This window comes from Talpa occidentalis, unplaced genomic scaffold, assembly GCF_014898055.3.
Source record: "Talpa occidentalis isolate TD23 unplaced genomic scaffold, MPIMG_talOcc4v2.1 talOcc4.6, whole genome shotgun sequence".
Classification (NCBI taxonomy): Eukaryota; Metazoa; Chordata; class Mammalia; order Eulipotyphla; family Talpidae; genus Talpa; species Talpa occidentalis.
In genome coordinates, this window is record NW_023604972.1 from 52692620 (window position 1) to 52716639 (window position 24020).

Below are 24020 nucleotides of genomic sequence, written 5' to 3' on the forward strand. Positions count from 1 at the left end.
TTATTTTTGTCACGATCCATTCAGCTCCCAAATTGTGGCAACAGTTTGGATAGTGCTGTGTTGACGCTGAGATTGGTTTGGTGCCATTTTCTTGGATTCTTTCATTGATTGCTGCTGCCAAATGTTATGGCAGTTCATGTTCAGAATTCCAGCACTGATTTAAAAGCATATGAAAACTACTTCTGATGCAAATCTCAATTGCTGTTGTTTGGAGTACTTGCTGTGGTGTATTCTCTTCTTCACCCCGTGTTTTAGTGGTTGAAACTTTGGTGAGAGCAGAGTGCCTTAGGGTCTGATTGGTGATGAAAGTAACAGGAGTTTTTGTGTTTTTGCATGTCAAAACGAGAACTTCTGCTTAGCTATGTGAATGTCCATCTGTGTAATTATAATATGAAACTGAGAGCCAAAATAAACCAAATAATAGTTTGCTTTATTTTGATGTATTTGTGGCTAACTCAGTGTATAAAGCTTTTACTGTCATCATATCTGAATTTTGAAACTTCACATTGTGTTTACACAAGGACAGACAACTACTGTGCATTGTGCCGGTATGTGAGACGTGGAATGTGTACTCACTATCAGCACAGTAGGAAACCAAACAGGTTCTTGGCTAAACTGAGCTAAACTGACAGGCCTTAATCCTGCCCCAATTTTGTATGTTAGCTACTTAACTGAACCTATAAAAATACAAAGGATATATAGTATCTAGATAATATATAATTATATTTAAATATGCTTGTATTCATGAAACACCTGTTCCAGGAAAAAGAAATGTATAGAATCTGGTATTATATAAATATGGTAAGAAAAGTTATCAAATTTTAAAAGGAAGAAAAGTAACATATTAAAATGAGGAATAATTATGATGAAACATTGAAAAGGACTTTAACAGCTCAGCTTTTTATATCTAATGAAAGAACAATAGTGTAGTTAGGAAAATTCAGAGTCAGCATAAATGAAGCCAAGGGCAAAAACTCTCAATAAAACATGTCAACCTGTGGAATATACTTGTGTGTCTTAATCAAGTTGCAATCTGTTGCCAGAATTGATAGAATTTAAAAACATGCAAATTTTAATGTTTTGTATAAAATTGTTGTGTATGTAGGTAGGCTTTGAAAACTAGTAAAGTAAAGTACATTATATTACAACACAATGAACATTAAAATTCTGTGAAAACACTTAACAAGTAGCATACAGTTTCAAAATAATTTGCTTCATTTTTGAGTCATGTCAGTTTAGTAAGAAGATTCCAGTACTCTAAACTAGAATGTCACCTGTTTAACATAAAAATATACTGCTTAGTCTTGGACACTCTCATCATGGTTTCTAATTCTATGTAACACCAGAATGGTGAGCAGAAAACTCCATTGTCATGCTTTCTATGGGCATTAAGGGAGCAGCAGTAGTTTCCATTGACAGATACAAAACTTGAGGTGCACAAACAATTGACTATTGGACTTTCCATATTGGAACATGTATACCTGAACTCTTCTGATGCTGAGATCTAAAGTTTTCTTTCTTCCTTAGCACCATAATTGAAAAGGTGTGATAAGGAGTCTGTAACCACTTTACAAACATGAAAGAATTTGTATCTCCTTCATGATTGCAGTCAGTATGTTCAAATGTGATGTACATCTGTACTGATGGTCACCTATTCGAAAAGACTAGAAACTTAGTCATCTATTTGATGAACCATAATCAGTGTAAATAATCAAGAAAAGCTTTAAATAGTGTCTGTGTTTAATCTTTAGATATCTAGCTTACTGAAACATACAAAGAGGTTTAAAAAGGTTTAGAGATTATTGACTGACCTCAAAGCACAGGCCAATCTGTTCAAACACATTTGCTTCTATGCAATTAGGCTCTCCCAGTCAAAGGAAAAGAGTTGTCTTTATTTATATATTTGGTAAGCATCTGCAACATTTTTTTAAACTTAAACTTCTTCCTATCTTGTGTTTCTAGTCCCTTTCTTCCTGCTTTCAGTTTTATACTTTATTCTACATTTTAAATTTATTAAGTACTTAAATGACTGAACTTTCTTTCTTTCAATCTACATTCAATCTCTTCTCCTTGGGCAAAAGTATAATTTTGATTGATTTCTTTAGACTGAGGAAAGACCTAACTCTACTGAGCCCAAGAGATCACTGCACACTCTGTAAGCATGATATAAAGTGGTTATTTGGAAAGAAAAGGATAAATGGTTACTAGGCAGGCAATAACTTTATCTATTATGCCTACCATTTCTGTTATCCGTTATTTCTTATCAATCTAGTCTATAAACTAATCTTAGGAACCTTTATCAACAATGTGTTTATATATACCAACATAGTTACACTTTCACAAAAAATATTGATAAATTGAAGTGAAATGTGATTTGTAATCTATGAAGTTGGCTTAAGCACTATCAATAGTTTCTATGTCTCTGTATTTATCATTTGAGGTAATTATGTTATATTCTGCCTACTGACTCCTCCCAAAGTGGAATACAGACAAATGAAGTAATGAGAACACAACTTTTAGCTGGTCTTTTCAGATTCCTTAAAGGTCTAAGTTGTTTGGGGATAGAACCAAAGAAGACAGCATGTGTGGCTTGACTATCCCCTGGTAGGTGTCCTTCTGAGGCCAAGTGTCCCAATTAATTGTTTTTAGTGGACCACAGGACTAAGAGTGTTTGGCAGCTGGAGGAGGAAAAGATGGTTGTAAGCAATGCTCTAAAATTATCTTATACAAGTCTGCTCAAGAGATCTGCCTCACATGTCTTGAATCAAGTGCATCTTCTAAGAAAATGGGATACATAAAGTCTGGCGCTGGAAAATTCTGGACCCAGACTGTGATGGCCTATAGTCCTAGGTTACTACAGAAGAACCCACCAAAGTAAAACATCTAAAATATACATTTTATAACCAATGCAAGTATTATTTTTCAAGCCTTTAAAAAATTTCTGCTAGGGAAGTCTTCAAACCTGACCCCAGTGTCTACCCAGGGCCCCCTAATAACCACCCCCAACGACACACAAGAAATATTTTTTAAAAAATATTAACAATGGACCTTCCCTGGTGGCGCAGTGGTTGAGCGCTGGGCTGCGAGGCTGCCCACAGCCTCTGCAGCGCCGGTTCATTCCCCGGCCGCTGGCAAGGGTCCCACCAAAAATAAATAAATAAATTAATTAAAATTAATAATCCATCAAAATCTTTATTTATAAAAAACACAAAATTATCATTGATATGTAATTCAAATAATCATTTGAAGGCAATGTAATTACAACTTCCAAATATTTCTAATGGCTAAGAAACTATACATAGGAAATTATTGCAAAGGCATTTTGGATCTTAAAGGAATATTGAAAAATTCTATTTCAACATAAAAAGTCAATTAAAGGTGACTTTCAGATCTTTCTTCTGATACAATAATTTAACATTCAGTACTTTGAATATTTTGATAATAAATTTTATCAAAAACACTGGACACTTCCTTTTCTATTATTTTCTTGTAGAATGAGCTTTCATTTGACTGAGGACTCATATTTGAGCACAACAATGTGTTAAGAGGGATTATTTTGTAGCCATAAGGAAGTGTCCTCTTTTCTTTATAATTTCAAATTAGAACTATGTTTTAAAATATAGATTTCATTGTTGTTCAGCTATAGTGAGACCAATAGATCAGGAGCTGATTGCCATTGAAGAGATAGCGTTTTATTCACAAATCCCAAGGGAAGAGAGCATGTCATTGGGGTTTGGAGGTTGGGATTGGGGGAGTACAAAGGGAAGTACCAGGGTTGGTCAGAACAAAGAGAAGGGAGAACCTGGGCAAGAGTCTTTATTGTGGTTTCCATGGAAGGAACCAGCAAGACAGCTTAAGCAAATTTAGCATTGGCTAATTTGACTAATAAAATTCAGCAGACATTGGGGCACAGGGATTGTCTAGTTGTCTGGGTATCTGACTGTAAAGGCAGGACAGGACACAGTGCGGGTTTTCTGATCCCATGCAGACTGGGTAAAGGAGGAGTCAGAGTCCTCAGTGGTTTTGCAGGTCTTTTATTGGGGTTCAGTGGGTACATGCAAGGCAGGGGTGCTGGCTAGGGGGCTGGGAGGCCCCCAGCAAGTCTTTACTCTATCTGGGCTCTCTGGCGTTCGTTCTGCTGCTTCTCGGCTTCTCTTTCGGCTTCTGCTTCGGCTGCTGCTACTGGCGTCCCCGTGATGCCGCCCTTAAAAGCACAGTCTTAGCTCAGCTGAATCCCATCTACCTATGCCCACACCATCAGGCATGCATTCAGGACAAGGATCCATCATCTATCCTGATGGCGGAAGGGCAGAAAAGCCTGATATTTTCTTTACCCTACACTGACTTTGAGATTAAGGCAGATGGGTAGTGACCTAGTGTATGAGAGTCCTATGAGGGCTGCTAAAGGAGGTGGTTAGGGTATGGACTCTGTATTGGATCATTTGCATATGAAAGGCATGCTCCCAGGTGAGGCTTTACTATCTGTGGGAATTGACTAGCCCTAGAACGGGCAGTCTGTGGAGGGTCAGCAAGGCCCCAGATATCAAAGCATCAGAAATACAGGAAGTAAAAAAGGCAATACAAATTAATACAAACTCATCCAAACAGGATTGAAATATTTAGTGTTGTTCTACAACCACCCAGGCTGGGCAGGTTCACCTTCAGTTTGCTCAGCTTCCAGTAAACTAGCACAGCAATGAGAAGGATGAGACGCACGAAGGTCAAGGCTGACACCACAATCAAGGGGATGATCCATGCTATCCTCCCTGGGGAAGGGCAGCTTATCACCCAGAGGTATTCATTTCAGCTGAGTAGCTCCTTCCTCTGTCTCTCAGGCCTGGGTGTCATCATAAATGCCCAGAGTGACACCATCTCTTAGCCCTCCCTTCTTGGCCCAGGTGTGCACATTCGCACATGCACATGCCTGTGTTCTTTGGGCCCAGGTGTGCATAACCCTGGGAGGCATGCAAGACCTCAGGTGCAGGCCACAGAGGCTAATGGTGGGAGGGTGTAAAAAAACACTGATTTTTTAAACTATTTTATCCAATAGTATTAATTGCCAAGTGTGGGATCTACCTCCTTAGTTCACTGTGGACAATAATTTCTTGACTATAAATGTACCCCAGCAATTCAGGTACCTTTTCTAGTAAATTCCAGAGAGGTTTTTGTTTCTGCTTTTAAAAATTACTTTAAAACAACTAAAGAATTGAAGATAACTGAATCTTTCTCACTGAATGAATAAAGTACATGTTACTTGTCCTACACAATTATGCATTATATAATTTAGAGCCAAACAATAAATACTTCCACATTGGGATTCTGGTTAAACCTTTAATTTGTCTAGAATTATTAAAGGAGTTATCTCTGCATATCCACCATTCATGTAGAAATCAGCTTCCAGCACACAGTAGTTAAATGAATTGATTGTTAAATGAACAAATCAATGGGTAAGTCCGATCAAACTCATTGGCAAAATTTTCTTCAGATTTTCTAAGAGCCCTTTATACTGTTCTCAGGTTGATCTTCATAATAAAGAAATTCAGAAAAGAAGAGAAAAAGATATTGATTATTCTGCTGAAACAAAAGCTAAAACATCTGCCATTTTAAAATATCCATAACAAGACTTGCCCTTAAAATGCAGTAAGGAACGTGGCATAAATTGAGTAGCCATTCAATTTCAGCTGAACTGGTGAAACTGTCATTCAGAATGCCCTACTCCTTGAATCCAGCAATGTACGAGACTTGTAATCATTGAATAAAATATTTAAAATTAAAATAGATCCAACATGTGCTGAAAATAACCTGTATTTTATATCGGCCTCTAGGCTCAGGTGTGTACACTTAATGCATGTCCACACCCATGCTCCATGTGTCCACAATCAGGACTGTGTACCCTGCTCCCACATGTCTTCTATTTTAAGAAAATCAAGGCCACATGTGATAGCCACAGAGTCCGCTGCATAAAAAAACCTGATTAATTCCTTTCCCCTACATCAAGCCACCATGCATGATGTGGAAGTGGCAGTTTCCTGCCTGGAGGGGGCCTGGATTTGGTGGCTTTCATGGCAGTCACCATAGTAGAAGGAAGGTGTCAAAAGTGACTCTTTCCTTGTGCCAGCTGGCCTAGTATTGTCTATATTGTTCAGGTGTTCATGCTCCTGAAATGAAGGAAAGCAAAAAAGGTATAAAAAAAAAAAACCTGATTTTCTTTTTTATTTTCAAGACTGATGCTTTCTATTTTATCCTGGAGCCAGACAAGTGTTTTAAAAAAAATGTAGAATGATTTCTTGCTCTTAACTCTTCTGACTCTTAAAGCTGGCACTTGATTGAGGTCTCAGAGGGGCATCACTTTCTGGTGTCTGCAGTTCTCTGATCTATGATTTCCATTGGGTGACAAGGGGACAAGACACTGACTGCTGTGCACCAGCCCTTCTGAATTATCAGACAGGACTGAACAGATTCCATAAGATTTTATGAGGTGTGTGCTTGGTGGAGGGCAGGAGGGCTTTAATTGGAAAGCTTTCCTTTAAGATCTGTGGATTCTTTCTTCCTATCCTCTAGTTAATTTCACTTCTAGTTAATTTCATTATCCTGGAATTCCTCCCCTGCCATGATCTCCAGGACTGCGTCACACTGTCCTGTCCTCTGACCTAGATAAAAGAAACACTCATGTCACTTATGTCATTCACGCTAAGTTCCTTACACTGACAGGCTGTTGGGAGCAAAGCACAGTGTCCCTAACCAACAGATTAAGGCAAATCCACAGCACTTCAATGCCTCCAGGCATTGAAAAACCACAGGGAATACCTTGTTATAGTTGGAATTTCTGATTTGTGGATTTGTATTAGCTAAGAACTTAAACTTAAAAACTTAAAAAGTTCTTAAACTTTTTTTTAATGGAATCTTGGAAAGTATAACCACTTTTCTAAATCAGTCATGCTGAAATTAGTCAAGGTGCTGAGAATGAAGGCCAAATGTGTCCATGCTAACACTTAAAAATAGGCATATAAGTTCACTGGAAGTCACAGGAAAGTGGTTTTAGCAACCAGATACAGTTTATATTCATTAAGAACATAGATGCTAGGATGAGGTGGACCTGTTTTGAAATCCATAAACATGTTGTTTGACTATGGGAAAGTCATTTGACCGTTTAAACCTCAGTTTTCACATCTGCATTATTAACATAAATCACTTATTTTAAGGTTGAAATGATACAGCATGTGTATGGATTTGTCCATAGTAGAAAGGATTATCAAAAAGTAATCAGTATAGATCATGAATGGAGATATTTTAGCAAAAATGATTGCCATAATATTGCACAGAATTTTTTTCTAGTTCAGGCAAAAGGATAAACTTGGGGAAAGTTACCAGAGCAAATAAAGGAAATAAATGGGAGAGAGGACAGGATAAATCTGACTAACACAGATGTAGATCTGATTGCTGCTTTATGTGTGTGTTTGTGTGTGTGTGTGTGTGTCCATCCTCCTCCCATATGACTAATGTAATATCTTACTTATGGTGGGTGCTTAGTTGTATTTGAAGAATGTGTGGATGGAGGAAAAATGAGGCAGAAACAGTGTTGGTGGAGGGAACTGAGGTTTATAGAAAAACGCTTAAAAACTCCTCCAAGGTTTCCTATGTGAAATACAGTGTTCTGGTTAGATTTACCTTAATACTTAAAAAAAAAAAAGTAAGACAACAACCCAAGAAGAACAGGTGTGATGCTTGCACAATATATTCTCTATCATAATACATAAGTGGAGAGAATGCACAACCAGAGTTCTTTGAACATGTAAAATAATGATAAACTTGTTTAATCAGAGACAAAGAATCCTATGAACACAGTGTGGTTTATGGTAGAAGTCAAAGGTGAAGCCAGGGCTCCAACTGGAAAAACCATTAATCTTAAAGAAATGGTACAGTGATTTCAACATGGAAGAGCTTTTGAAATTTGATGAGGGGCCAAGATTTCTTATCCTTGTTTTGTTTTGTTTAGTTTCCTCAGACCTTGTCCACTAAATGCCAAAGACTTCATCCATTTATTGTGAAAACTCAAATAATCCTGCACTTTTCCAAACATCCCTCATGGTGATGGTACTACCTGCAGTTGGGACCACTGAGAGTATAAAAATAGGGTGAACTATATTGAAAAATAGTGTGCTTTTAACTTGTAGATAGTGGTCTTCTTATCTTTCTGGGAGTGTCTGTCTTTGTGTCCAAATTTCCCTTTTTTAACAAGGGTATCAGTTATATTGGATTAAGCCCTACCCTACTGACCTCTTTTTAAGTTAGCTGCCTCTGTAAGTACCGACTCTATTTCCAACTGAGCACATTTCTGAGGGGTGGGGGTGGAGGGTTTAGGAGTTCTATTGATCTTTTTTTAAAACTGCAGTTTAGCCTGTAACATGGATTTGAAAGAGGCGGTAATGAAAGAACCAATGAAAATTCATGGTGCACAATTGGCTGTTTTGCTACCTCCATGCTATGGAAAGTGTGGGCAGTGGATCAGCTGCAGTATTTTCTTAGCTGGTTAGGCATGCAAACCTCAGTTCCCAACCTGGTGCCCCTGATTCAGAATGTACATCTCTGCCTAGACCTCCACGTGTTACATTTGTATTTGAAAATATGAAAAGAGCTGTTGTAGCTCAGGGAATAAAAGCAACCATCTCAAGTGCCAAGGAGAATAAAAATTACAGTGTTTGGGCTTCTGAAAAAAAAATACAGTATTTGTGTGCAGGGTCCCCATTCGTATGTGCACATAGAAAGTATGAGCCATTATTCCCACACAGCTATAACAACCCATTATTCCAACACAGCTATAACACCCTCTTTTTTAAAAAGGGTGATCTTTTAAAAAGGGTGATCTTTTAAAAAGGGTTGATCTTTGGGACCTAAAATTATTTAAGAGTTAAGCTTCAGTTATTATTTATTTCCTAAACTATAGCTTATCCCTCAGGAGAGAACTCAGATCATCATATATAGATATAACTCAAACTCTCTTTCCTGTTTTACTTTGCTGTGTAAGTTGCTCCTTTTCCGCCAGTGTATCTACAATTTGACTTGACCCAGCTAGTTAATCAGCTTAATCCTGAAATAAGGCCCACTGAGGAAAAAAAAAAATCTCCAGAATAGGGAAAAGACATTTGAATTTGTAGATCATCTTCTGAGTGATTGAAAACATGTGGTGAACTCTTACATAATTTATTTTGGTCTTTTCTGCCCCATGGTCTTCCTGCTTCCCCAGGAACTTAATTTAATCAGAAGCCTTAGTTGTAGAATCTAGATCACATGATGACAAAACAAAGATAAAACTTTGAAACAAAAGAGGTACCTTACTAGAGTCAGCTTGGGCAAATGCTTATCATAACAAGGAGACAAGGAAACAATGCAGCTCCCAAGACAATCTGGGGTTACAGTTCTCATGGTGAGGGGACTGGAAATAATATATGATGGTCCACAGAATTAAAATATGCTCAGGAGGAGGCTGCTCCCCTAAAATTCAGGATATCAGAAATTATAAAACATGAACCATATTCTGACTGTATTAAAATTACCAGGCTCTGGGTAATGTTTTAAATAAATATCCCTATGTAGGAACAAACCTCTCTAATTAAAAACTAGAGAACTATTAGTAACATAAAGTACCGTCTACTCTTGAGATCAATACTTGGTTTAGATTCCCAGAAAACATTGGTTTCTGATCTGTTAGCTTTATCTCTACATTAATCTGTAAGATCATACTTTGAATAATGTATGAGCAGCATTGTTTAATTTTCTTGAACATTCGTACATTCTTTATTGGGTTAAAATAATGTGGGAACACAATAAAAAAGTTGCTTCAATGTGTCAACGTGTTTTACCTTCTTAAAGGCTTTTAATCCACACAACAATGTTATAAATTATAAATGAGAAAATTGTACAGATGAGGAAACAGGCAAAGAGGTTGAAGAGATTGTATCATCAATTACTGCTTGAGTCAGAATTCTAGGTCTGATTCCAGAGCCCATATGGATAACCACTACAGTTACCACCCCTGAAGAGAGACCTGTAGTCATATTGAATATGCTGTTAAAAGACCAAAATAACTATTTGGAATGTGTTTTTAATCTCTTGTATTGTCCAGACAACTATTACTGCAAATATTACCCCTCCTTTTCTGGAACTGTGTGCTTCTACAAGTCATATTTTTTTAGACTTATTTATTTATGCATACAAGAACTGGGGTACAGGCCAGAGGTGATGGGGGAGAGAAGATCCACCAGAAACAGAGTGGGGAACAGAACAAGCAGACTGACTGAAATACACTGCTGAACTGAGCAGTGGACGAGACAGGAGAGGTCTGCTGTGCCATGTTGGTAGCTCCCTGGGCGGGCCAGCGATTGAACTCGTGCTGCAGAGACCGCAGATAGCCTCATAGTGCTGCGCTCAACCCCTTGTGCCACCAGGAAGGCCCTGCAAGTCATATATTTTAAGCACATTTCCTTTGAGATACAAGCAATAAGATGCCTTCCATACCCTGCCTCCCTCCCTAACTCCATATCCTCTCCATGTGACTTTGTCATGTACCTGTGTCTTTATTCATATGAGCAAGCTCCATAAATGTTTCTGTTCTTCCTCCCCTTGTATCTGCTTCTGGCTGAACTTAACCTCCTATTTTTATGTTGTTGTTCTTGTTTATATGTAATTTTTATAAAAATTACAGATCAGTTGCCACAACTCAAACATTGTCCATGACAGTCTCATGAATTAATACTTTAGATGGCATCTGATATGTTTGATGTTTGCTTATTTCCAGAGGGAAGAGGAAATAATGACAATGAACTAAAGGGTTGCCACTCCTATTGATTTATACTCAATGAAAGGACTAGAATAGACTCAATGAAAGTAATTACACAAATTATCTGGAACATTAAAAGTAGTAATTTGTAAATATGTATTGTTTAGCATAATTCTTGCTTTCAAGTCTCTTTCTCAAAGAGGAAAGTGCACATATTATTTAGAATGTATATCAGAGGATAGAATTCCTAGTGACCAATATTCTTGCCTTTTGTCAGTATTTATCGAAACTTGAATCCATGGTAACAGTGTCTATTTTCACATTGAAATTCTTTACCACTGCTGAAAAAGCATTAATATCACATTTTTCTTGTCATCGCTCCAATATTTTTGAGAATAAAATAAACTTGAGAATAAAATAATTTCATTGTTGACCAAGCAGATGCAAAATAAATGAGTTTAACTGAAATTAACTTACAAGCCACTAAGTACCTTTCTGAAGACATTCAGTGACTTACAAGTAGTTGGAGAAAACAGAGCAAAACAAACAACAACAAAAAACCCCACAAAATAGAATAAACTTAAAAAAACTTTGACAAAAAATTCCTTAAGAAAACTAGGCCCTTAAGAATCTGGCCTCTGAACCATGATGCTATGCAGCCTCTGGATTGATGCAGGGCCAGTTCCTGACCCGTGTTTTTGGATTGATGCAGGGCCAGTTCCTGACCTGTGTTTCTGGTGGTTGCTTCTACAGATTGTAAGAATTAATATTATACAGATCACTGGGCTGTGGTGAAGACTAAACAGTGTAAAACATTTTTTGTTATTGTTACAAGACAATAAAGGGACTCCTCCAGGACTATACAAATGTACAAAACATTATGAAATTGCCACTTTACCTCAATGTGGTCCCATAAAAGGAGGAGCAATAGAAAAAAAACAAAACCAAGTATTTCATGGTCATGATTCAACCCATGGGAAAAATTGGCAGGGCATATTATATACACATCAGCTGTGGCAAAAAATAAGTCAACATTGTTTGTACAACGCCTGTGATGTCTGGAGGACCAGCTGTCTGGAAAAAGAGCACAGCTTCCTTTCTTGTTGGATGCAGTCTGCCAGCCAGCTGGCATGAGCGGAAGTGGAAGGGAGCTCACGTGGACTGAGCCAAATGCATTGTGTAACTTGCCTCATTTGGTTCATCCACCTTGATGGTGCGGTGCTATCAATACTCCTGACACTTAGGGAGATCAGGGAACCCAGCCAAGAACCCACAGGTAGTGAAAGAGTCTGGCTCCAGTTCTGGCAAGCTATACCATTTACTACCCTAGATAATACTAAATATACTCACCATTAACCAGTTGAAGTTAACATTAAAAGCCAAATACTTGGGCCTCCCCGGTGGCGCAGCGGTTGAGCGCTGGGTTGCGAAGCTGCCCGCGGCCTCTGCGGCGCCGGTTCGATCCCCGGCTGCTCCCCGGCCACCGGAGGAGGGTCCCGCATGGCGCGCAGACCTCTCCTGCCGCCCGCTGCTCCCCTCAGCAGTGTACTTCGGTCCTTCTGCCTGCTCTGCTCCCCGCTCTGGCTCTGGTGAATTCTCTCACCGTCCCTCGCTTCTGACTGTACCCAGTGCATGTATAAACAAAACAAACAAACAAATAAAATAAATAAATAAATAAAACATGCCTCTATTAAAAAAATATATAAAAAAAATTAAAAAAAGCCAAATACTTCACATTAAGAAATACTACATTTCACATTAAGATATTTAAAGATAATATAATTAATAAATGCTTATTTTAAAATAGCTAGAGGGCCTCCCTGGTGGCGCAGCGGTTGAGTGCTGGGTTGCAAAGCTGCGGTTCCATCCCCGCAGCGCTTGTTCGATCCCCAGCCACCTGGTGAGGGCCCCACATGGCACGCAGACCTCTCCTGCTGCCTGTTGCTCCCCTCAGCAGTATACTTCGTCAGTCTGCCTGCTCTGCTCCCCGCTCTGGCTCTGGTGAATTCTCTCACCCTCCCGCACTTCTGACTGTACCCTGTGTTTGTATAAATAAATAAATAAATATTTTAAATAAACAAATAAATAAATATAAATAAATGAAAAGAAAGAAAGGGAGGGAGGGAGGGAGGGAGGAAGGAAGGAAGGAAGCCTCCCCCTGTGGTGCAGCGGTTGAGAGCCGTGCTGTGAAGCTGTCCACAGCCTCTGCAGCGCGGGTTCGATTCCCAGGTGGCCAGGGAGAAACCCACATGGCGTGGCAGACCTCTCCTGCCTCACCCACTGGTCCCCACAGCAGTGTCTTCAGTCACTATGCCTGTGCTGCTCCCCGTTCTGTCTCTCATCCTCTTGCGCCTCTGACTGTACCCCAGTTCGTGTATAAATAAATCTTTAAATAAATAAATAAATAAATAAAAATAGGCAGTAGTTTCTTTTCCCCAATGTTAATTTACTTTATTACTAAGGTAATAATGGAGAAGAAAATTATAAAAGGAATGAATATTATATGCCTAAGTAAGAAATTTTAAATGTGTTTTTTAAAATTTTAAGTGCCCATGATTAGGAGTACACTACATTTTTTTTCTTATAATAATTGATGAGAAGTGAAATCATGGACATTAATAAATTTGTCACTATTGAGTCAATAGCAAGTTACCATTCAAATTTTTATGACTGTCTTTAAGTTTTAAAAGATTACATTGATGCTACAACAATATTTTCTATTTAGGTTAATAGTGCTATTAAAATGCTAGATTAGTCAGATATTCCTTTTATTATCTCTATATGACTAATAACATAAAAATAGATCAGCAGAATTAAAAAGTGAGCCATTTGTCAGGAAACCTGCATTCTAGCTCCATGTTCTGTTATTATTATCTATAATTTGTAAGTAAGGAAAGGTTAAGCAGCTATTGACTGGCAGAGCTAATATCTGATCTCAAGATAATAGGAGAGACAAAAGGGATTCATGATAAGAAAATTTTTTAATAAGTCATAAACCTAGTCTTTAAGTCTTTTGACTCATTCATTATAGATAAAAGACGTAGTGTGTTTTTTAATAATTCTTGGAATAGGAGCTTCCCTGGTGGTGCAGCGGTTAAAGACAGTGCTATCAAGCAATCAGCAGCCACTGCAGCATGAGTTCCATCCCCAGCCTGCCTGGGAGCTGACCCACATGGCTCAGCAGACCACTCGTGTCTCATCTGCTGCTCCCCTCAGCAGTGTATTTCAGTGGATCTGCCTGTTCTGTTCCCCACTCTGCCTGTTCTGTTCCCCACTCTCACCCCAGCTCTTGGTTGCATAAATAAATAAATCTTTAAAAAAATAATTTAATAACATAATCAAGTATTTATAACATAATTAATAACATAATCAAGTATAAACTAAATAAAATCAATAATGTTTGACCACTAAATCTAACTGATAAAATACATCTGAATTTATAGGTTGTAGTATATTAAAAATTAGAAAAATTCTTTATAAAAACTTTATATTTTAAAATGCTTTCTTACATAGGTAATTTGTATATCTGTATAGATAGACATTTTATGGGAAGTTTGCCCATTCAAAGCTTAACCTCCCTCATGACTCAACATTTTTCGTGTGATTTTCATTAATACCAGGAAAAAACTTCTTTAATATGCTTTGTTCTGTAGAATTAATAGTGCAACATTGGGTATGATGTGGAAGGCAATACAGTCTCATCAAATTGAGAAATGTGCAACTATTATTAGAGTAAAATTTGGTTAGTTTCAGTATACTCATTTCTCTATACTTTTGTTGTTGTTTTCTTTGAGTGGGAGTAAGATGTGTTTATGCATACACATATAAGTGTATGTGTAGTGTGTGTATAAGCATATGTATGTTTTGAGTGGCATATATACTAACACTGGTGTATAAAACAGGAACAAAACATTCATTTTATTAGGTACATGTATATTGAACTTACCCAGCTAAAATATGCCACAATGATTAGGTGATTCATTTTTGTTTTTATATATATATATTTTTGTTTTATATATATATATATATATATATATATATATATATATATATATATATATATATATATAAAAAACTCTGGGCTCCCTGGTGGCACAAGGGTTAAGTCTCAGCACTAACAAGCTATTGGCAGCCACTGTGGCCTGACTTGGATCCCTGGCCAGGGAGTTAACCCACATGGCACAGCAGACCTCTCCCTTCTCACCCCCTCCTCCCCGCTGTATCTCTGGTGAATCCTTTCACCCCCACAACTCTGGCCAAGGACCCTGCTGTACTCTATTGCATCTCTAGCATACAGCTCTTTACTGAGCTTTATAAACCATTAATAAAATTCTATTAATATATAAAATATCTTCCATAAATTACAAAGTTTTAGTTTGGTTGCTTTGTGGTAATGTTTTGAGATAAGGAATATAAAGTATTCTATTCTGGTGTTAGCAGTTGTTAGTAGCAATTCACACACACACAATATGCAGTTTCTTCGTAACTAAACAATATTTGTCTTGTATTTATCTAAGAAAGTAGATAAAAGTAAAGTTTTATACCTTTTTAAAATGATGCTTTGAATGTGTTCTATATAAGCTGCAAAGACACTTGTATTTTAGGTAATTTAGTTGATGAAAGTTTAAGAAATTTCTATCAAGTTAATGAGAATGTTAGGGTATTCTGTAATTCTGGTTCTTTTTAATTTAAAATTTGGGTACCATTCAATATATGTAAATCATGGTGACTATGGTAAATCTTAAAAAGATAGGAGAATTGCAGATTTATGTTTGGGGAATGAGTTATTGGAGAATGGAACAAGGCCTGGGGAACTAATGGCCAATTTATATCATCAAATGTCCTCCTAATGGCAACAATTTGACAGATGTATCATTGACCAAGAGACTGGGAGATGCTAGTCTAGTGTTAGTTTCACCTAGATTGTTTTATGCCTTATAAGATTTATCACTTCCCGTTTTAACCTAATAGTAAGAAAAAAGTAGACATTCCTGTGGGCGATGCATTTTTTTTTTCCTTTTGTCAGTTAAACTTATTGAACAATGTCTGAGTGATAAAGGGAAAACTCATAACTTTCTTAGTGAACTTGATCATTATGATTTCAAATATAATTTGTTTTTATAATGTGTATAACTTAGGTAAAAATCACAAGAACTGTATTATAAACACAAAGTTGAAAAACAACCTGTTTTATGTCATTAATCAAAGTATATTAATCACAATGATCCTAGAGGTTGTTGCTGTTGTCCTCATTTTAAAGATTAAAAATAAAGTAAAAGTTAAGCATCTCCCTAAAGTCACATAGCTATTAAGTGGCACAATCCATTTCTAACTCAAATCTGTCTTACTCTCAAACTGTAGAAATAGTATAAAATATATTACTGTATATATATGTGTAAGTATTTTGTAATAGAAATGCAGTTTTGTGTTTACTTGCTCATGATTTTTTTCTGCCTTTCATTTTCCCTCTCTATCCCATGTACGTTTTTCTTATACACACAAGACAGCAGTATTTCTCATTAATACCCACATCACTGAGGGAGAAAAACACAGTCTTCTCAAATAAATAATAAATGCTGAATTGTGGACTAGAATTCCCACCTATGTGAATAGATGTTACTATATAAGAAAAGTTAAATGAAAGTTAGGCATTTTCATTGGTGGTTATTGGAAAGTCTCACTGTATCTCATTTATCTTTTTTTTAAAAGATTTATTTGTTTGTTTGTTTGTTTATTTATTTATTTATACAAGCACTGGGTACAGTCAGAAGCACGGGAGGGTGAGAGAATTCACCAGAGCGGGAAACAAAACAGGCAGAGTGACGAAATACACTGCTGTGGGGAGCAGCAGGAGCAACAAGGGAGGTCTGTCGCGCCATGTGGGACCCTCCCCTGCGGCCTGGGATCGAACCAGAGCTGCTAGCGCTCAACCGCTGCGCCACCAGGGTAGGCCCTCATTTATCATTTTTTTAAACAGGAAAAGTTTCAAACTCATTAGTTAAGTTTTTGTTTTTTTTGTTTTTTGTTTTTTTTTTGTTTGTTTGTTTTTAGCTATTTAGGGGATATAAATCTCAATTGGTAGTTATACTTTTTAAAGTATAATGTATGATCTTTTATTTCTATTACTTCACTTTTTTGGAGTTGTTATTGGCAGTGCTGGAAGAAAAAATTTTGCCTTCCCATAATCATCCTCTGCTCTACTCAATGATGTAAGAAAATGGGGAGCTCAGCACTACAAAATTTAACATCAGGATTTTTGACTAAAGACACTTTTTGTTGAGAGATATTCTTAGTTCTTAGTTATGGCTACGAACTTAGTTCTTAGTTATGGCTAATTCTTAGTTTCTTAGTTATGGCTACTGCTGTAAAATAAGTCAGACTATACAACATAAATCACATTTAAGATTAAGATTAGGGAAGTACTTTTCTGAAATCAATTCTCAGCATTGGAATAACTATAAAATGGTCAATTAATTCCCACCCAATAATAATAAGGTAATTATCAAATATCACAATGTTATTTTCTAACTTTGATTCAACACTGTTATGTAGATAAAGATAATTTATCAGGATTCCAATACTGTTTTCATTGGTATCTGAGAATTGATTTCTAACCTTTCAAAAAGGAAAAAAAAAAGAATATAGATTTGCACAGTTGATTTTTGAAATTTAGTTAAATAATATGTTACCCTTAAACTGTAGGTCCATCTTTGGAACTGTTTCATTATTTATGTTCCAGGATAAGATATCAGAGTAAGATTTATAACAGTTTATTCTAGTTTATAGCTTCAACTCTTGTCTAGAATATAATTGTAATATAGCTTTACATATCCTTGTGAGAGAGCTTGCATGCATACTGGCTTTAGAAACTAAAAATTATGAGGGCAAATACCTTTATGAACTATTTTGGTGATTTCTGAATTTCTAATAAGCTATCTGGAGTACTTGAAAATGTAATCAGTAAATTTTTATAGCAATGTAATTCTTTGTTTTTTTCAAAGATTTATTTATTTATGCATACAAAAACTGGGACACAGGCCAGAAGTGTGGGAGGTGAGAGGATTCACCAGAGACAGAGTGGGGAACAGAACAGGCAGACTGAAATACACTGCTGAGGGGAGCAGCAGGCGAGACAGGAGAGGTCTGCTGTGCCATGTGGGTAGCTCCCTGGCCGGGAATTGAACTGGTGCTGCAGTGACTGCAGATAGCTTCATAGGTTGTGTCTTAAGCCCTTCCACCTCAATGTAATTTATTGATATTAAGATTTTACTATTTACTTGATGATTTCCAGGCAGTTTCTAATAAGAGGAATTTAAGTAACACCTGACTACAAATTTAAGATATAGGGCCTCTCTAGTGGCGCAGGGGTTAAGTTTCAGTGCTAACAAGCTATTGGCAGCCATTGTGACCTGAGTTGGATCCCTGGCCACGGAGCTAACCCACATGATGCAGCAGACCTCTCCTGTCTCTACCACTGCTCCCCTTAGCAGTGTATTTTAGTTGATCCGCCTGTTCTGCTCCCCACTCTGCCTCTGGTGAATCCTCTCACTCACCACACCTCTGGCTTAGACCCAAGTTCTTGTATTCATAAATAAATAAATCTTTTATAAAAGAAAATTAAGATATAATTGACATAATACCATGTAAGTTGAAGGTATTGAACCTATTGATACATTTAGTATTTCAGTACTATTACTGTTGCAGAATTTGTTAATAACATCATCACATCACATAATTATCATTCTTTTTTTGTGGTCAAAACAATGAAAATCTAGTCTCAGCAGTGTTGAAGTTTATAATACAGTATAGTCTATAATGGTTATGCTGTGTATTAGGTCTCTGGAATTTGTTTATCTGCTAGTTATAAATTTGTATCCTAATACAATACCTCTGCTACTGGTAACCACCAATCTATCTGATTTTTACAGTTCAGCTCTTTTTGATTCCACATATTAGTGATATTCAGTATTTGTCCTTTGTTTGGCTTATCTCACTTAGCATACTATGCTCGGGTTTCATTTGTTTTGGATCTTATTTCTCCATCCCTCCATTTATGGGCCCTCACATTGTTCCTATAGTTTGTCTATTGTGAATAATGTTGCAATAAGCAAGGGGGTGGAGACGTCTCTTTGATATCCTGTCGAATATATAGTCAGAAGTGGGATTGTTGAGTCATATAGTAGACCTAGTTTTAATTTCTTGAGGAAGATCCACACTGTTCTCCATAGTATCTGCATCAATTTTTTTTGAAGATTTATTTATTTATGCATATAAGAACTGGGGTACAGGGCAGAGGTGTATGGGGGTGAGAGGGTTCACCAGAGACAGAGTGGGAAACAGAATAGGCAGATTGACTGAAATGCTGAGGGGAGCAGCAGGCAAGTCAGGAGAGGTCTGCTGCATCATGTGGGTTAGCTTCCTGGCTGCAGATTGAACTCATGCTTCAGTGGCTGCAGATAGCTTTGTAGGTTGTGTTTTAACCCCTTGGGCCACCAGGGAGGCCTGGCACCTGCACCAATTTACACTCTTCCCACAGTAGCCTCCCTTTTGCCACATCCTTGCCAAAACTTGTTATCTCTTAATGATAACCATTCTAACAGGTGTGAGGTGATGTCTGTTTATGGTTTTGATTTGTATTTCTTTGAAGGTTAGTGAGGATCATCTGATAATTTTTAACTCCTAGAAAATTTGCTAATTTTTTCTTTATTTGTTTAAAAAATATTTGGTAATTTGAATTATGCAGTAAGTACTACTCTGTTTAATAGGAATATGGCAGTAAGTTAAAATGTCAAGCTCCTTGCCTTTAATAATCTTACATTTTAGGCACAGAAAATATGTAATTACAACATATTTTTACATAAATAATGCTGAATAAGGTAAATACAAAGTATGTCAGATAGTAAGGACCATGAAAAGAGATACAGCAGAGAAAAAGGGTAGTAAAGAATTGGTAGAGCATGTAGGATGATGAAGACACACCTTTCTGGGGGAATTTTGAGCAAAAGGCTAAGGGGCTTGCTGTGTATGAGCTGTCCAGGCAGAGGAGACTGAAGATGCAGTGGACAGGTTCAGAGGTGGGAGTGGACCTGCCTGATGGAGGAACTACAAGGAGGCCAGTTTGGGGGGAAGGCCAGGTCAAAGTTGAGGGCATGTATATAGTTCTCACTGGCTCAATATTTGTTTATCTGTTTATTCACAACATTAGAGATTAGATGTAGAGGTGGAATGTGGAACATAGCACTGCCAAGGACTCAGGCAATCACCCATTCCTCAAGTTATAGGTTTACTACTTTAATATTTCACAATGCCCAGAAGAATTATGCTCATTTTTCAGATGAAGATCTCTCACTATAAGTGGGTCTATGTGGCTTACACAGGATTACACAATAATTGGCAGAGCTAATAATCTAATCTTCATTCTATAAATTTCCTCTCAGTTCACCACACTGCCTTCACAATGAGACAAACTTCCTCTGTCCACTTCTGAACTCAAATCAGAAATACATCGGCTGACTGATTAAATGTCCCCCATTTTTAATAAGATTTATTTATATATATATTTTTTATTTATACAAGAACCAGGGTAAGGCCAGATGCACGGGAGGGTGAGAGGATTCACCAGAGACAGACCTGGGAACAGAACAGGCAGAGTGACAAAATACACTGCTGAGGGGAGCAGTGGGCGAGACAGGAGAGGTCTGCTGCGCCATGTGGGACCCTCGCCCGCTGGCCGGGATCGAACCAGCACTGCAGAGCTGGTTCACAGCACTGCACTCAACTGCCTGTGCCACCAGGGGAGGCCCCTAAATGTCCCCCATTTATAAATTTGTTTATAAATTTGTACATTTGCATACATGTTTATTAAATATCTGTATTGCAAACAATTACCTGACCTAATGACTACAAAAATCCTACATATGTAAATAAAAATCTCAGGGGTAATATACAATAGTCAGCATTTTATTTTATTATTATTACATGCTAATTTTTTGTTGAAGTGACATTGGTTTACATCATTGGTTATATTTGGGAAGTATAGAATACCCTCTTCCTATTCTAGTGATATTTCCAAAGCTCTCCTAACACCAAAGCACCCATAGTCTACCACTATAGTCCATAGTGCTCCCTCCCGACTCCATGCTTGCCCCTCCCTTTTCCCTACCCACTGAATCTCTCAGTTATATAGTCAGCTTTCAAAGTCTAGTTTTTGAGTTAGGCTTTATCTGAATCTTTGTTTGATTCCTTTATATTCCACACATAAGTGACACAATTATGTATTTGTCTTTCTCCTTCTGAGTTATTTCACTTGGCATATCCATGTTGCTACAAATGAGATGAGTTTATCTTTTTACTTGCTGAGTAGTATTCCACTGATGTATGTACCACATCTTCTTGATACATTCAACTGTTTTGGACACTTACAATGTTTCCATAGTTTGACTATTTATAAATAGTGCTGCAATGAACATGGAAGTTCAGGTTTACCTTCAGATTAGTTGATTTGTATTCTTTGGAGAGGTACTTAGGCATGGAAATTGCAGGGTCATATGGCATATCCATTTTCAATCTTTTGAGAAACCTCCATACAATGGTCAGCATTTTAAATACACCTGAAAAATAGCATGTTGAGATTACAGAGTTCAAAAACCAGAAATTTAATTTCCCAGGGACAAGAGATATACAAACACTATATTTAAGCTCAAAGACCTTTTTATGTGTTAGTACTGATATTTGTTAGATGCTACCAATTCAGTAAAAAATGGAAACGAAAAATGTTCTAAGAGTAGCAAATTGCCCAGACTTATTGTGTAAAAACTGTTCTTTCTTCCCTTTTCCCAGCTCTCTCTTTCCCTTCCTTTCCCACTTTATTTGTAAACTGAAGTTGTTTTATAATATTATCTCTAACTCAATAAGGATCCTTCTGGAATGTTTCAAAATTCCATAAATGCATTCCTCTCTTGCTCTTTTTATTTATCTTTCCTTTCAGCCTAGAAGTGCCAGAAGACTTGTAGTTCAGTGACCGGGTTTCTTACATCACAAAGCCTAAAGTGGAACTTAGTTCACACTGATCCAGTGAGTCAGCTCAGACACCATGTATACACTTGATCCCTGGAGTACTGCCACTTGAAATGGTATTTTCAGGGATGACTTCAGAATATAAGAAATAGATACTCAATCATGCTTGTCATTGGTTCCAGCATCTAACAGGCAGCATTTCTAAAAGAAAAAAAATATAACAACAACACTTGGTAGATATAATATTCTGAAGTTGCCCTTAGCATGACTATTAACAATTGTGTTTTTACATGATTCTAGTTTTCCGTTAATGTTGTTTTGTTCTTATGGAAGTAGTATCAGGTGCCCTGGTATCATGTACCTGTGTGACCTGTGGTCAGTGCACACCATCACTCCTGAGGATTGCAAGTAATATCTGATATTGGTGGAGTTCCTTCCAATTAAAAAACAGTTGTATAAGCTTCATCCAATTTAAGAGCCTCAGTAGTTATTGTGGGAGCAAGTATGAGTTCTGTGAGAGTGAGTTGGTTAGTATTAAATTATCAGTCCACTGTGGTTAGGCAGTACTTGTGTGTACGTCTATATAAGAAAGTGAGAGCCTCTGAGTTCAAAGACACATTTTTTTCAGATCTAAGCCCACAATTTCCTTCACTAAACCATATAATATACAAATGTTAACAGATGGAACCAAAATTGACTGGGGAACCTATGATAAAGTGGAGAGTAAAGGAAATCAAATATAGGTTTAACATGTCTTAGTTTAATTTCACAGAATTTAATAATTCAAAATCATAGGATCCAAGACGGCCATGATATTTGTATTTTAACGAGAAAAGCAGCATCTGAAAATTTCCTCATTCTCTCATTTCCTGCCTCGGGACTGGCCTCTGGAAGGAATATATTATCCCCATACAAAATCAAGTTTAATACCACTGAATGAGTTTTGGGTTATTATGAATAAAGTTCATAGGAACATTCGTGCACAATTCTATTTGAAATCTATGAATGTGATGTCTGAGTAGTATGTTAAATATAGTTTTATCATTATGGAAACTCATCAGCTGTTTTCCAAATTACTGCCTGAACCATAAGCTACTAAGTATTGGACAACTTTTGTGCATCCATAGATTTTTTTTTTAAAGATTTATTTATTTATTTATTTATTTATACAAGCACTGGGTACAGTCAAAAGGGCAGGAGGGTGAGAGATTTCACCAGAGACAGAGCGGGGAGCAGAGCAGGCAGACTGACTGAAATACACTGCTGAGGGGAGCAGCAGGCACAGCAGGAAAGGTCTGTCGTGCCATGTGGGACCCTCGCCAGCAGCCGGGGATTGAACCAGGTCTGCAGAGGCTGTGGGCAGCTTCGTAGCCCAGCTCTCAACTGCTGTACCACCAGGGGAGGCCCCATCCATAGATTTTGACATCAGAACCTTAAAGAGATTTGCTGAATGAATGTTCACGTATGGAGCAAAAATAGAAAGTGATGACAGGGAGATAAATAATCTTGGGGGGTAAAATAGAAATCCTCAATAAGTGCCATCATATTTTAATAGTAAACATCCATTGTATAAGTTGATTATGAACTTAGTGGGCCAACTACTGAAATATCCTCTCTCTACAATGAAGGAGAGTTCCACATGTAAATTTTCATCACAAATATTTAATGTCATACTTAGGTCTCAGAATCTCCAAGGGCCAGTGCCAATGTTTGGGATAAGGTGACAAATGAAGTTTCAGAGCCAACACCACATACTGCTGAACCTTACAAAATGAGAGTTCAAATATTTAGATGTGTGGGCTATTTTTACTAACAGATTCCCCTAGATTGCCATATTTGGAATTCTAGCTTCCTGTTATATGGTTAAGGGCCTTTGTCTGCAAATAGTGCATTTTTTTTTTTAATCCTGGGTGGTAATAGGAACAGATGATAACCTTCCTGGTTATATTTTAATTTCTGGTCTAGTATTTGCTCTTGACCACCATATCAAAGTGGCAAGTCCATGTTTTAGAGCTTTCAATTTAAAAAAAATTCAAACATTTTTTCAGATGTGATAATATCATTCTCCCTGTTATTAATAGAGCAAAGCTTTCTGATAAGGATAGTGCCCCAAGCAGCCTTTAAATATTTAATGATGGTATCACAGAGCTGTTGACCTGAGAGAAAGCAATAAATTATAAAAATACCCAGAAGCTCATGTCAAATGAATCAGAACAATTGATTTTCT

General features: G+C 37.2%; 1 protein-coding gene across 5 annotated transcripts in view; it reads left to right on the plus strand.

Annotated features, from left to right (window-relative positions):
- ARHGAP24 (Rho GTPase activating protein 24) overlaps positions 1-24020 on the plus strand; it is a 775334-nt gene that overhangs the window by 611705 nt on the left and 139609 nt on the right. The window lies entirely within an intron of this gene.